Consider the following 14,567-nt stretch of genomic DNA (forward strand, 5'->3'; position numbering starts at 1 on the left):
TTCACATTTGCCGTTCAAATACTGAGAATTACTTGCGGTGAGTCACAGCCAGCTGAGCGTCCCCTTCTTAACAAGAAAACAGTGCCCTGTACTGGGGTTAATTCCATGAACTTGGTGTTATTACCACCACACTCTCACCAACTGAGCTAACCAGCCACAAACTTCCTAAATTTCCTTACATTTTAAACTCAAATTATTTTGGTACTTAGATTTGAACATGACATTGAGTTCTTAGGTAAAATATATTCTTTTTTGGTATTCTCAAACTAAGATCGGAAGGGATTTTGGAGTTTTTGTCGGTACGAGTCACACTCAAAATCCATTTCTTCAGTGTTTTATATGAAGAAAGCAGCATTGAGTCAATGTGGTTGATAGTTAAACATCTTTGAAGAGAAACCAGTGGCCCATATGGGGGTTGAACCCATGACCTGGGGGTTAATAGCTCCACACCCAGACCAACTGAGCCAACCCGCCTCAAAATGACCTTACAATTTCAACTCAGATTATTTTGGTTTTTAGATTTGAACAAGACATTGAGTTCTTGGGGAAAAAAAATGTGTTTTGGTCTACTCAGTACCATGAATTGATTTACGTGGACCCCCGACCTAAACAAGTTGAAAACGTATTCAGGTGTTACCATTCAGTGGTCAATTGTACGGAATATGTACTGTACTGTGCAATCTACTAATACAAATTTCAATCAATCAATCAAACTCAAACCTAACTGCTTTTTCAGTTTTTATCAGTTTTTTCTAGTAAGAGTGACACAATCAAATCCTACAGTGTTTTACAGACAGAAAGTAACATTGAGTCAATGTTGTTAATCTATAGTTGAATCTCTTTAAAGGGAAACTATTAGCCCATATGGGGGTTGAACCCATGACATTAGCGTTATTAGCACCACGCTCTGACCAACTGAGCTAACAGGCCACAACCTCTTATCATACACCCATCCATCCATTTCTACCGCTTGTCTGTTTTGGGGTGGCGGGGGGCCGCTGGAGCCTATCTCTGCTGCATTCGGGCGGTACACTTTGGACAAGTCGCCACCTCATCAAACGGCCAAAACAGATAGACAGATAACATTCACACTCATATTCACACACTAGGTCTGATTTAGTGTTGCCAATCAACCTATCCCCAGGTGCATGTCTTTGGAGGTGGGAGGAAGCCAAAGCGCCCGGAGAGAATCCACACAGTCACGGGGAGAACGTGCAAACTCCACACGGAAAGATCCCGAGCCCGGGATTGAACTCAGGACTACTCAGGATCTTTGTATTGTGAGGCAGATGCAGTAAATCCTATGACACCGTGCTTAACATGTCCTTACATTTTCAATTCATATTATTTTGGTATTTAGATTCGAACAAGACATTGAGTTCCTTCTTCTGTCTACTCAATTCAATATCCAAAGTGCTTTGACAGACAGACAGACAGACATACTTTATTAATCCCCGAGGGGAAATTAAAATTTTCAGCACAATCCCATTCAAGATCAGACAAACATTACAGGGAGACAGAACAGGATCGCCGACAGGTCTGCCAACTTCCGGTGCCCCTTACAAAAAAGGTGAGATACAGGTAAACAAGTGGGGGGGAGGGTAGATGGGAGAAAAAAAAATGAAAGATTAAAATAAAATACAATCTAAAAAATCGGTCTAAACCTGGGCCCCTGGAGAGGGGGTCCAGACTGAGGCCAAGGGAAAAAAATGACTCATAGCCATAGTACACATCCCTCTTACATGTGTGTAAGAGGGAAACATCAAAAAACACAAAGGACATGAAAGACATTAAAGTAGCGGAGCTGAAGCAACCAGCCACTTCTACATACAGCTATGAATAAAAAGTAAAATAAAAATATACACTGTGGTGGCCTCTGCTGTGTTCCACGCCGTCGTCTGCTGGGGTGGAGAGAGCATGGCCAGAGACAGGAGCAAACCTAACAAAGCAACCAAGAGAGCCGACTCTACTCTCGGCCACCAACCAACTCTCGGCGAGTGTCCAGTCCGCGTGGGTGAGCGAGGATACGTCCAAGAAGACTGAGGTGTCCGATACCTGCTCATTCAGCCAAGTCACTGGAAAGTTTGTCCGTCCCGGCGCTCAGTGCTTGCTCCGCAGCCCTGTCTCTTCATCCGCATCTCCTCCAGTCTCTCCAAACTGACTCTGGGACAGAGACCCAGCAGCTGGTCTCCATGGCCAAAAGGCTCCCGGGAGGCAGATCCAGAAGTCCACAAAAAAGCACCACAGAGGTCAAGTAAGTGCCACCCCTTGTCACACAGTTACAAAGGGTCCCGGACCAAAAGGCAAAAAATTATATATATGTATACAATAACACATGAAAACAAGAGGGAAACACAAAAGGATGACACAATAACACAGAGCTCCTGCCATCAGCAGCCACTACAGCGGCGCCATCTTGGAAAAAAATGCAGTTTTTGTCAGTTTTTCAAGTACGAGTCACACTAAAAATCCATTTCTACTGTGTTTTATATGAAGAAAGTAGCATTCAGTCAATGTAGTTAATTTATAGTTAAACCTACCTAAACAGAAAACAGTGACCTGTACAGCGGTTGAATCCATGACCTTGGCGTTATTAGCACCACGCTCTGACCAATTGAGCTAACCGACCCCTAGTTCTACTTATGTCCTTACATTTTCAATTCAATTTATTTTGGATTGTATTTAGATTGAACATGACAATAAATGGGCTTCACGGTGGCAGAGGGGTTAGTGCGTCTGCCTCACAGTACGAAGGTCCTGAGTAGTCAGGGTTCAATCCCGAGCTCGGGATATTTCTGTGTGGAGTTTGCATGTTCTCCCCGTGAATGCGTGGGTTTCCGCCGGGTACTCCGGCTTCCTCCCACCTCCAAAGACATGCACCTGGGGATAGGTTGATTGGCAACACTAAATTGGCCCTAGTGTGTGAATGTGAGTGTGAATGTTGTCTGTCTATCTGTGTTGGCCCTGTGATGAGGGCGATGTCTCCAGGGTGTACGACGCCTTCCACCCGATTGTAGCTGAAATAGGCACCAGCGCCTCCCACGACCCCAAAGGGAATAAGTGGTAGAAAATGGATGGATGTATGACAATGACTTCCATAAAAGTTATTCTGTTTTTGTCTACTCGAACAAAGATCAAAAATGCTTTGGCAGTTTTAGGCATTTTTTCAAGTACGAGTCACACTAAAAAGCCTTTCCTTCAGTATTTCATATAGAGAAGAGAAATATTATTGAGTCAATCTATGGATAAACTTCTTAACAGTGGCCTGTACTGGGGTTAAACCCATGAAGTGGTCAATCACTCTGGACAGACATGGAAATATTACAGTAACTGTTATACAGTTGACCAGTGGTTCCCAACTGCTGGGTCGTGACATAAAAGTGGATTGTGTATCATTTTCAGTGAGTCGCAGTCAGATGTGTGCATGAAAAAAAAAAAAAGTTTAGGGAGAAAAAAATCTAAATGTGGCAACAAAACCAGATATTTATTGCCATTTTTCTAGTGACTGTTAGTGAGTATTTTAGCAAAAGGCAAACCGACTAACAAGTTGGAGGAGGACTCAGGACAGACATGGAAATATATATATTTTTTCAATCTAAATGGGGCAACAAAACCCGATATTTTCAGCCATCTTTCTGAAAAAAAATACAGAAATGTTACTATTTTTTCTGGAAACAAAACCAGATGCTTTAGCTGTAGCCATTTTTCTGGTGACAAAACAAGATTATTTTAGTCAATGTCACACCGATTAACAAGACAAGTCTACTGTGCTATTTTTCTGTGAAATAAACTTGAATGATTTAAAAATACTGGGACCAAGATTGTTCAATCTTTATATAAACGATATTTGCAAAGTTACAAAAAACTTGAAGTTAGTTTTATTTGCAGACGACACAACTGCTTTTTGTTCAGGAGAGAACACACAGAAGATTATACAAATAACGGAAGAAATTAATAAATTAAAAAAATGGTTTGATAAAAACAGGCTATCCTTGAATCTCAGTAAAACTAAAACAATGCTATTTGGTAACAGTACAAAAGAGCATCAGACACGAATACAAGTAGATGGAATAGATATCGAAAGGGTAAAAGAAACCAGATTTTTGGGAGTAATAATAGATGATAAAATGAACTGGAAATCTCATATACAAAACATACAACATAAGGTGGCAAAAAATATTTCAATAATGAATAAAGCAAAATATGTCCTGGGCCAAAAATCACTTTATATTCTCTACTGCTCGCTAGTGTTACCATACCTGAGTTATTGTGCAGAAATATGGGGAAACAACTACAAATGTGCGCTACATTCGTTAACTGTGTTACAAAAAAGATCGATTACAATAATACACAATGTTGGATATAGAGAACATACAAACCCTTCATTTGTTGAGTCAAAATTATTAAAGCTCGATGACTTGATAAAATTGCAAACAGCTAAATTGATGTACCAAGTAAATTATAACCTGCTAGCAAAGAATGTACAGCAATTCTTCTCAAATAAAGAGAAATATAACCTTAGAGGAAAATCTAACTTAAAACATTTGTATGCCCGTACAACACTTAAAACTTTTAGCATATCAGTATGTGGAATTAAATTATGGAATGGATTAAGTAAATAAGTTAAACACTGTACTGATTTGACCCAGTTTAAGAGGATGTTCAAATTAATAGTGCTTACAAAGTACAAAGAAGAAGTATTATGAGAAAGACTTTCAAACTTATTGAAAATAAGATATTCTTCATCTTAGTATGTTAATAATGACAGAAATAATTAAGTACATGTTAGAAAACTGCTGTGTTACTCACTCACAGATGTCATTTTGCTATTTTGATATTTTGCTGTAAAGAAGGTCAGTGAATGAATGTATATATTTGTGGGCGCTCTGAAGTGGAAAAGGGGTAGGATTAAATAAGCTTTGTTTCTTCCTTCTCCTTTTCGGACATTATGTATTGTGTATTGCAAAATGATGAAATTAACTGATGTATAATGTTGTATGTATGTCATGTTCGTAATAAACTAAGAAAATAAATTTGGCTCACGACTTGATGATATGGAAAAATGTTTTTCTTCCTGAAGATAAACCATTTGAGAAGCACTCAACTCACACATGCTTACTCCAAATCATCATTGATGCAGAACCAGCAGACAATAACCAACATTATGTTTCATGTTCATTGGAAATTCGCCCGACAGCTCGTACAGCAAATTAATGTTTGTCTTGATACAAGGAATAAGGTTAGCTAACTTAGCATCAACTTAAGACTATGATGTTGCCTAGCTAGCTAGGACTTAACTTACATCTCTCATTCCTGCTGCTTCTTTTCTGCTCCGGGCGAATAACTTTTTTAAATCCATCTAGGAGTTACAGTCTGAGTCAAATCAAAATCAAAATAATGTAATTAACAAATTGTTAGTGGCTAACGTTCGATACCTCACGCAGTGATTCTCATCCTCTCTCTCGCTCTCTCTCTCAACCGAAGTCTCGATCAACACGTGAATAAATTACCATATTAATTAGCCATGTGCTCATTGTTACTTGGAGTGAATACAGTAGCAATCAATTACCATACTAAGTAGTATGTGCGCTGTTGTCTATGTTATGTAGACTTAAAACTCTGAAGCGTTTTTTTTATTGGTGAAATTTTTACTGGGGCACTGCAGATCAACAGTGGGGCACGTGCCCCAGTGAAATCTGTCTGGCGACGCCCCTGACGTAAACCTCTTTAAAAGGAAAATCCTGGCCGGTATGGGGTTTATTAGCACCATGCTCTGCCAAACTAAACTAGTTTATTAGCACCATGCTCTGCCCAACTAAACTAATCGGCCACATACACTTCTATTTCCTTACATTTTAAACTCAAATTATTTTGGTATTTAGATTTCAACAGGACATTGAGTTTTTAGGTAAAATATATTCTGTTTTGGTGTACTTAAACTAAGATCTAAAGGGCTTTTGCAGTTTTGTCAGTTTTTCCGATACAAGTCACACTAAAAATCCATTTCTACAGTGCTTTATATGACGAAAGTAGCATTGAGTCAATGTTGTTGATGTATAATTAAAACTATTTAAAGAGAAACCAATGGCTAGTAGTGGGTTTGAACCCATGACCTCAGCTTTATTAGCACCATGCTCTGGCCAACTGACCTAACCAGCCACAACCTTTCTAAGTTTCCTTACATTTTTAACTCAGATTATTTTGGTATTCAGATTCAAACAAGACACTGAGTTCCTAGGAAAAATAAATCTGTTTTGGTCTATTCAGACTACGATCCAAAGTGCTATTGCAGTTTTTGTCAGTTTGTCAAGTATAAGTGACACTAAAAATCTATTCCTACAATGTTTCACAGACAGTGAATAGCATTGAGTCAATTTGTTATTCTATAGTTAACATCTTCAAAGGGAAATCAGTGGCCTCGTATTGAGGTTGACCCCATGACCTTGGCGTCATTAGCACCACATTCTGACCAACTGAGCTAACCGACCACAAACTCTCCAAATGTCTTTACATTTTCAATTCTTAGTATTTTGGTATATAATTATATTTGAACATGACAATGAGTTCCGAAAAAAGTTCCAAAAAAATGTATTCTGTTTTTGTCTACTCGAACTAAGATCAAAAAGGCTTTGGCTGTTTTTGGCATTTTGTCAAGTACGAGTCACACTTGAAAGCCTTTTCTACAGTGGCTTATATAGAGATCTGTAGATAAACTTCTTAACAAGATACCAGTGGCCTGTACAGGTGTTAAACCCATGACCCTGGCGTTATTAGCACCCCACTCTGACCAACTGAGCTAACCAACAACATACTCTTAAAGTTTCCTTACATTTTCAACTCAAATGATTGTGGTATTTAGATTTGAACAGGACATTGAGTTCTCAGGTAAAATATATTCTGTTTTGGTCTACTAAAACTAAGATATAAAGGGCTTTTGCAGTTTTTGTCAGTTTGTCAAGTACGAGTCACACTAAAAATCCATTCCTACAGTGTTTTAAATGAAGAAAGTGGCATTGAGTCAATATTGTTGAGCTATAGTTAAACCTATCTAAAGAGAAACCCACGGCCCGTACGGGGGGTTGAACCCATGACCTTGGCATTATTAGCACCATGCTCTGACCAACTGAGCTATTTCCTTACATTTACAACTCAAATTATTTTGGTAGTTGATTTGAACAAGAAATTGAGTTCCTTGTAAAAAAAATAAAATCTGTTTTGGTCAATTCAAAATAAGATCCAAAGTGCTTTTGCATTTTTGGTCAGTTTGTCAAGTATGAGTCACACTAAAAATCCTTTCGTCCGGTGTTTTAGAGTCAGAAAGTGGCATTGAGTCAATGTTGTTTATCTGTAGTTAAACCTCTTTATTGGGAAACCAGTTGCCTGTATGGGGGTTGAACACATGAACTTGGCGTCATTAGCACCACTCTCCGACCAACTGAGCTAACCAGCCACAATCTTTCAGAATGTACTTACATTTTCAATTCAAATTATTTTGGTATGTATTTAGAGTTGAACATGACAATCCATCCATTTCTACCGCTTATTCCCTTTGGGGTCGTGGGGGGCGCTGGTGCCTATCTCAGCTACAATCGGGTGGAAGGCGGTGTACACCCTGGACAAGTCGCTAGCTCATCTCAGGGCCAACACAGATAGACAGACAACATTCACACTCACATTCACATGAACATTTAATGTTGCCAATCAACCTATCCCCAGGTGCATGTCTTTGGAAGTGGGAGGAAGCCGGTGTACCCGGAGGGAACCCACGCATTCACGGGGAGAACATGCAAACTCCACACAGAAATATCCTGAGCCCGTGATTGAACCCAGGATTACTCAGGACCTTCGTATTGTGAGGCAGACGCATTAACCTCTCTGTCCCCGTGTTGCCCTGAACATGACAATGAGTTCAAAAAAAAAAATTTAGTTTTTTTCTACCCGAACTAAGATCCGAAACACTTTGGCAGTTTTTGGCATTTTGTCAAGTACGCGTCACAATTAAAAGCCCTTCCTCCAGTGTTTATATAGAGAAAAGAAATGACATTGAGTCACTGTTGTTGATCTGTAGATAATCTTTTAACAAGAAATCAGTGGTCTGTCCCAGGATTGAGTCTATGACCTTGACGTTATCAGCAACACAATCTGACCAACTGAGCTAACCAACAACTTGCTCTTAAAATTTCCTTACATTTTCAACTCAAATTATTGTGGTATATAGATTTGAATGGAGATTGAGTTCTTAGGTAAAACATATTCTGTTTTGGTCTACTAAAACTAAGATCTAAGGGCTTTTGCAGTTTTTGTCAGTTTGTCAAGTACGAATCACACAAAAAAAAAAAATCTACAGTGTTTTAAATGAAGAAAGTGGCATTGAGTCAATATTGTTGAACTATAATTGAACTTATTTAAAGAGAAACCAATGGCCCATACGGAGGTTGAACCCATGACCTTGGCAATATTGGTAAATGGCCACAAACTTTAAAAATGTCCTTACATTTTCAATTCAAATTATGTTGGTATGTATTTACATTTGAACATGACAATGATTTCCGAAAATAGTTTTTTTTATTTTTGTCTACTCGAACTAAGATCAAAAACACTGGCTGTTTTTGTCAAGTACGAGTACCAATGAAAAGCCTTTACTACAGTGTTTCATATAGAGTATATAAACTTCTTAACAAGAAACCACTGTGATGAGGTGGCGACTTGCCTAGGGTGTACACCGCTTTCTGCCCGATTGTAGCTTAGATGGGCACCAGCGCCCCCTGCAACCCCAAAAGGAATAAGCGGTAGACAATGGATGGATGGATAAAAACCACTGGCCTGTACTGGGGTTAAACCCATGACCTTGGCGTTATTAGCACCATGCTCCCACCAACTGAGCTAACCGGCCACATACACCAGCAATTTCCTTACATTTTAAACTCACATTATTTTGGTATTTAGATTTGAACAGTACAATGAGTTATTCGACCCCAAAAGGCTGCGATGAGGTGGCGACTTGTCCAGGGTGTACACCGCCTTTCGCCCGATTGTAGCTGAGAAAGGCAGCTAACCGGCCACAAACCCCTTAAATTGACCTTATGTTTTCAATTCCAATTATTTTGGTATGTATATAAATTTGAACATGGAAATGAGTTCCGAAAAAAATTATTCCATTTTTGTCTACTCGAACTAAGATCCAAAACGCTTTTGCAGTTTTTCTCAGTTTGTCAAGTATGAGTGACACAAAAAATTAGGGGTATTGTTATACTTTGAAGTTTTCCTTTAAAATGTCCATTTTTATTTTAAACAAGGCACTTACTGTAACATAGATTTAGAACTGCGTCTTGAGGAAAAGTAGACTTTTAAATCATAAGCACTGTGAATATATATATTTGATAAATAAAGTAGTACAAAGTGATTTATTTCCCATTTAAGGCTGCTGAGCATATCGTTCAGGATTCTGTACGGTTCCAAAATAAATACTGTATTCTTAAGCAACATTTGTTTTGTATGTAATCTTTTATACATTATTGTTATTCAAATAAAGATTACAAAAACAAAAATCATGGTAACAGTGACCGCGTGCATGAAAATAGCTGCAGTAAAACATGTTGACGGAAGCGAGGTTCTCTTTGCGCATGCGTGAACCGATTGTGTTTTCCAGTACTGATCGAGTAGTGACAGCCATCCTGTTTTCTTCTACAGTGTTTTATCTGCAAGCCCAAGTCGTGTAAGCCCCGCCCACAGGCACTTGCTCCCATTGACATCTTAGAGCAGGGGTGTCAAACTCAAATACAGAGTGGGCCAAAATTTTAAACGGAACAAAGCTGCGGGCCAAGGTTGAACAAATTAACCTTTTAATAGGGACCCAAAAAAGTTTTGCATTAGATATTGAACAAGCAAGGCTTATATAACTTTAGTGACATGCAAAATCCAGTTTCAAATAATGATAATTAAAAAAATGTCAACGGCATATCACATTAAATTTAAATAAAAATGTTATGCCTTTTTTTCTATTTGCAATCTTCTGAGGTAAATATCATTTTTTTTCCACAGGCTAATAATAAATTTGAAAATAAAATAACAATAATGAATGAACCAAACATTCAAGCCTTGAAGTAGCAAGAGAAAATGCATGAATAAAACGTTAATTATTGGTCAGTTTGCTGGAAGTTTCCCGGAAGAGATAGTGCTGCAAGGGATACTGGGCATTTGTTCTGTTGTGTTATGGTGCGGATGTTCACCCGAAATGTGTTTGTCATTCTTGTTTGGTGTGGGTTCACAGTGTGGCGCATATTTGTAACAGTGCTAAAGTTGTTTATACGGCCACCCTCAGTGTGACCTGTATGGCTGTTGACCAAGTATGAACTTCGGGAGTCTACCGGGAAAATTAGGAGGGTTGGCAAGTATGAGTATTAGCTGTGAATGCGGTGTTACAGCGGCACCGACGCTGTATAATACCGGCGGGCCAGCTCTAATCCTAAATTGATATTGCCTCAAGGGCCAAATTAAATTACAAGGCGGGCCAGATTTGGCCCACGGGCCAGAGTTTGATACCCATGGTATAGATCAGGGGTGTCAAACTCAAATACAGAGTGGGCCAAAATTTAAAACTGAACAAAGTCGTGGGCCAAGGTTGAACAAAATAACCATTTAATAGGGACCCAAACAAGTTTTGCATTCAATATTAAACAAGCAAGGTTTATGTAGCTTTATGGTCACATACAAAATCGAGTTTCAAATGATAATAATGAGTAAAAAATATCAATGGCATATCAAATAAAATGTAAATAAAAATTGGGGGAGCGGGGTTTGGTGGTAGCGGGGGTGTATAGCGTTTCTGGGTATTTCTTCTGTTGTGCTACGGTGCGGATGTTCTCCCGAAATGTGTTTGTCATTTTTGTTTGGTGTGGCTTCACAGTGTGGCGCATATTTGTAAAAGTGTTAAAGTTGTTTATACGGCCACCCTCAGTGTGACCCTTATGGCTGTTGATCAAGTATGGCTTACATTCACTTGTGTGTGTTAAAGCCGCATACATTATGTGACTGGACCGGCATGTTGTTTGCATGGCGGAAAAGCGGACGTGACGACAGGCTGTAGAGGACGCTAAAGGCAGTGCCTTCAAGGTACGCCCCCAATATTGTTGTCCGGGTGGAAATCGGGAGAAATTGGGAAGAATGGTTGCCCCGGGAGATTTTCGGGAGGGGCACTGAACTTTGGGAGTCTCCCGGGAAAATCGTGAGGGTTGGCAAGTATGAGTATCAGCAGTGAATGCGGTGTTACAGCGGCACCGACACTGTAAAATACTGGCGGGCCAGCTCTAATTCTAAATTGATATTACCTCAAGGGCCAAATTAAATTACACGGTGGGCCAAATTTGGCCCGCGGGCCAGAGTTTGACACACATGTCTTAGAGTCTTAGACCAGTGGTTCTTAACCTTGTTAAAGGTAACGAACCCAAGCCACTTTCATATGGGCATTCCCCAAAACCCCTCTTTAGTGTAATTTTTTTCAAAATTTTTTCAAATTCAAGACAGTTATGTTTTTTTTACAGGTGCACAAAATTGCACCATTGCATTAATATCACCTTGTTCAAAGAACAAAACCAACACAGTGTATGAACTCACAACAAATTACACAGAAAATTAGAGGGAACATTGTTTGGGGGTATCCATAGTACGCCGACAGGTAGAAGTTTATATTTACACGATGAGTCGGGTGCGTCTTGACCTCAGCGGCGGAAGCTCCGCCGAACTCCTGAGGCCAACTCAACACGAGCCCAGGTTAAGAACCACTGTAGACCCTAACCCTCTTATAAGATGATTTTACCATGAATTGATTAACGTGGACCCCGACTTAAACAAGTTGAAAAACTTATTCGGGTGTTACCATTTAGTGGTCAATTGTACGGAATATGTACTGTACTGTGCAATCTACTAATAAAAGTATCAATCAATCAATCAATGTCTATGCTTGCCCCGATGCCAAAATACTGCCTTTTTGTTTGAAACAAAAAAAAAGGAAACGAAACAGTAAGAGAAGAGAAGCGCATGTGGAAAAAAAAGCTGATCATAAAAAAAACTTTGAAACACAAAAAAACAATAGGAGTCATTGTTTGTATTAAAGGCCTACTGAAACCCACTACTACCGACCACGCAGTCTGATAGTTTATATATCAATGATGAAATATTAACATTGCAACACATGCCAAAAAGTCCAATTTAGTTTACTAAATTGCAATTTTAAATTTCCCGCGAAGTTTCTTGTTGAAAACGTCACGGGATGATGGCGCGTGCGCGTGACGTCACGGACTGTAGAGGACTTTGGAGTGCAGCCCCATTTGCGGCAAAAAGTCGTCTCTTTTCATTGTGCAATTAAACAGTATTCTGGACATCTGTGTTGCTGATTTTTTTGCAATTTGTTCAATTAATGATGGAGAAGTCAAAGTAGAAAGATGGAGTTGGGAAGCTTTAGCCACACAAACACACGGTGATTCCTTGTTTAAAATTCCCAGAGGTGAAGCTTTACTATGGATCAGAGCGGTCAAGCGAACATGGATCCCGACCACTTGTCAACCGGCAGGTTTCGGTGTGATAATTGTGGTAAAAAGTCGCCTTTTACCGGAGATCAGCTGAGCTTGCGCCGTCCATGCAGCTGCCGCCGACTTCCCTCAGAGACTGGCCTCAAGACACCCGTGGACACACCCCTCCGACTATCAGGTACTATTTAATCTCACTAAAACACTAGCAACACAATAGAAAGATAAGAGATTTCCCACAATTATCCTAGTAATTGTGTCTAAAAACATCTGAATCCGTCCCAACGCAGTCGCCTTTTTTTTTTTAACTTTATTTTTTAATTTATTTATTTTTTGTAGTCCTTCACTATCAATATCATCATCCACAAATCTTTCATCCTTGCTCAAAATAATGGAGAAATTGTCGTTTTTTTCGGTCCGAAAAGCTCTTGCAGCTGGAGGCTCCCATTATAAACAATGCGAGGACGTGATGAGCCCTCACCCTTGTGACGTCATCGTCTGCAATTTACAGTAAAGGCAAGGCTTTTTTATCAACACCAAAAGTTGCAAACTTTATCGTCGATGTTCTCTACTAAATCCTTTCAGCAAAATTATGGCAATGTCGCGAAATGATCAAGTATGACACATAGAACGGACCTGCTATCCCCGTTTAAATAAGAAAATCTCATTTCAGTAGGCCTTTAATGTTGTCTGTCCATGTGTGTTGTCCCTGCTTAGAGATGTTGTCTTGTCCAGGGTGTACTACGCCTTCCGCCCGAATGCAGCTGAGATAGGCTCCAGCACCCCCCGCGACCCCAAAAGGGACTAGCGGTAGAAAATGGATTGATGGATGTATTCATTTGTTGCCAAAACTTGTTTCAGTGCCAATACAACTTTTTCTTCAATGTCATTTTTTTTCCCGATAACAAAGTTGGAATAGTTTGAATCGGTCGCGATTAGTGGTGTTAACAACTTTTTTAATACAGAATAAAAGCGGAAATTACTGGACAATCTGGAATTTTCAGACATGAAAATTGATTATAAAATGTGGGAGAAGTAGTCAAAAGAAAATAAAGTGGACACAGCGGTATTGAAAAGTGATTAAAACGGGAATTTCTGGAACTTTGACAATTGTTGGTTTGAATGTGTAGATCAGGGGTCACCAAGCTTTTTAAAACCAAGAGCTACTTCTTGGGTACTGATTAATGCGAGGGGCTACCAGTTTGATACACACTTAAATAAATTGCCAGAAATAACAAATTTGCTCAATTTACCTTTAATAAATGAATCTATACACACACATATATATATATATATATATATATATATATATATATATATATATATATATATAAAGGGTATTTCTGTCTGTCATTCCGTCGTACATTTTTTTTCCTTTTACGGAAGGTTTTTTGTAGAGAATAAATGATGAAAAAAAAAACACTTAATTGAACGGTTTAAAAGTGGAGAAAACACAAAAAAAATTAAAATAACATTTTGAAACAGTTTATCTTCAATTTCGACTCCTTAAAATTCACAATTCTATCAAAAAATATGAAGACAAAAACTAGCTCATTCGAATCTTTTTGAAAAAAATGTAAAAAAGAATTTATGGAACATAATTAGTAATTTTTCCTGATTGAGATTAATTTTAGAATTTTGATGACATGTTTTAAATAGGTTAAAATCCAATCTGCACTTTGTTAGGATATATAACAAATTGGACCAAGCTATATTTCTAAGACAAATCATTATTTCTTCTAGATTTTCCAGAACAAAAATGTTAAAAGAAATTCAAAAGACTTTGAAATAAGATTTCAATTTGATTTTACAGATTTTCTAGATTTGCCGGAATAATTGTTTTGCATTTTAATCATAATAAGTTTAAAGAAATATTTCACAAATACTCTTCGTCGAAAAAACAGAAGCTAAAATGAAGAATTAAATTAAAATATATTTATTATTCTTTACAATAAAAAAAAAATACTTGAACATTGATTTAAATTGTCAGGAAACTTTATTGTTAATAATAGAGGTAATCTATTGGTTTTGTTCATGATCAAT

General features: G+C 38.4%; 1 non-coding gene across 1 annotated transcript; it reads right to left on the reverse strand.

Moving 5' to 3' along the window:
- Positions 1-856: 856 nt before the first annotated feature.
- trnai-aau (transfer RNA isoleucine (anticodon AAU)) lies at positions 857-930 on the reverse strand. Its single transcript has one exon. It is a non-coding gene; the product is annotated as a tRNA-Ile (tRNA).
- Between the last annotated feature and the right edge of the window lie 13,637 nt (positions 931-14,567).

This window comes from Nerophis ophidion, linkage group LG08 (assembly GCF_033978795.1).
Source record: "Nerophis ophidion isolate RoL-2023_Sa linkage group LG08, RoL_Noph_v1.0, whole genome shotgun sequence".
Taxonomy (NCBI): domain Eukaryota; kingdom Metazoa; phylum Chordata; class Actinopteri; order Syngnathiformes; family Syngnathidae; genus Nerophis; species Nerophis ophidion.